The sequence below is a fragment of the Penaeus chinensis genome, chromosome 28 (genome assembly GCF_019202785.1).
Source record: "Penaeus chinensis breed Huanghai No. 1 chromosome 28, ASM1920278v2, whole genome shotgun sequence".
Classification (NCBI taxonomy): Eukaryota; Metazoa; Arthropoda; class Malacostraca; order Decapoda; family Penaeidae; genus Penaeus; species Penaeus chinensis.
The window spans coordinates 13,185,065-13,187,349 of record NC_061846.1 but is presented as its reverse complement, the minus strand read 5'-3'; positions in this window follow the sequence as shown (position 1 = coordinate 13,187,349).

The following is a 2,285-nucleotide window of genomic DNA, read 5'->3' as shown; positions in this document are numbered from 1 at the left end:
GTTTTGTCTATGTATTTATATTTTTAATTGTCTTTTACCTATAGAATAAAATAATTGTTTTGCATTATTTTACTCTCATCATAACTTAGATGGCGAATATGAACAAAACATATCTATCATCACATCAAATAATTGATGGGCAGAGCTACTACCTAAAGTCAATGTGCAGCAACACTGGGCAATATCAAGGTCACCAACCTCGACTTTGCCAACGATGTTGCTATCCTATCTAAGTGTCTGGAATCACTGGTGGCGGGTCTTGATGCATTCAGCAATGAGGTGAAGCCTTTGGGACTAGAGGCCTCCTGGACCAAGAATAGATTTAGGATTTTGGGGATCTGTTAGCTTAGTCTATGTCTCTGGGCTGTCAGACTAAGAAGTCAGTAGACAGATTGGTCTGGTAGCAGGAGTAACTCGATCGACATGAGCTTTGAGAGATGTCGGTATCTATGCAGAATTGCCAAGTTACATATCTTCAAGGCTTTGATACCGCTATCGTTGCTGTATGAAAGCAAAACCTAGATGCTATCAAGTCTCGTCTTGATGCCTTTTGTAACAAGTCCCTACGCCGGATCATGAGGTACAGTTGGTAAGACCATGTGTCCAACTGACGGCTAAACCGTGAGATTGGCATGGGACCTCGCATAATCCGGGATCGCCAACTCAAGCTATATGGGGACCTAACTCGTTGCCCTATGGATCACCCTGCCCATCAAGTTGTCTCTTTGCAAGACAATCCTGGGTGGAGGCCCAAGCCATGACCTGGCTTGGGCAACTCGACCATACCTGTCGCAAGGAGCTAGAGATGGGCCGAGGGTCTGTCTGGAGGTTCGCCATGAGGGATCCCCGTGGATGAAAGTGATGATGATGATATGTATCCTCCGTCAGCGCAATCTCTTGGTTTATAATTGCGTTGCTCTTTACTTTTTAATGTTTATTTTTTATTTTGACTGCACATAGGTTGCCATTCGATGTTATTCTATTATTTTTTTTATTTCGTATACAGATAATCAAACTTACGTTTTACTATTTTTTAATGACTCCAGCACATATACAATGATGTTACTTTATCCCAAACCTACATTCGTAGGTTTACGGTGCTAACTGGCTTGCCTCGCTATTCCACAACATATATATATATATATATATGTATGTATATAAAATATGATATATATATATGTATATATATGTATATAAAATATGATATATATATGTATATAAAATATGATATATATATATATATGTATATATATGTATATAAAATATGATATATATGTATATATATGTATATATAATATGATATGTATATGTATATATATTTATATAAAATATGATATATATATGTATATATATATATAATATGATTATATATATAATGTATAATATGATATGATATTATATATATATAAATAGATAATATGATTATATCTATAAATATGATTATATACATATATATTTTTTTCTTTCTTTCTGTGCCGTATGAGAGCCTGACGTTGGTGACCATGTTTAACTTCATGGTTGTACGAAGGTGGTTATCCGTTGCCTTCCTTCGGGTGATTGAAGAATTCACCATCTCTCTTCCCCTACGACACCTGCGTTTGCCCTCTTAAGGCGATATGTCGTTTTCACGCCAAGAGATCGCAGTCGGAGTCCAGTGCTCTAACCACTGGACTATCGCGGCAGCCATATATATATATATATATATATATATATATATATATATGTGTGTGTGTAAAGGTTGCAAATTCGATCCTAATTACTGGCCTGGGCCCTCCACCAATACAACCTTTTGCGGATCACCTCTACTTCGTTGCTCAGTTTTAACAATTGGTCTTAAAGGAGACACTATTATTATCCAGATTTATTTTCTCACACACACAATATAAAAACAAATGATAAAGATAAAAATATAAAAATGCAGAAAAATGTATAAATCAACAAAATAATTAATGACATGTTATAATCACCCCTATTATATTTCACTTTGTGACCAATAATTGTTTGCAATGTTCACACTTTTCACATATCTCACGTAACGTCCGAGTGTTTCTCTCTTCAGCTTCACTTTTCTTAATCTTGCTGATCTCGCCTCTCGCCTCTCGCCTCACGCTTCACGCCTCACGCCTCTCTTCACTCGCCTCTCGCCTCTCGCCTCTCGCCTCTCGCCTCACGCCTCACGCCTCACGCCTCTCGCCTCACGCCTCACGCCTCTCTTCACTCCTATCGCCTCACTCCTCCCGCGTGCGGTTTCGTACGGGCGTACTTGTGACGTGGCACGACACTTT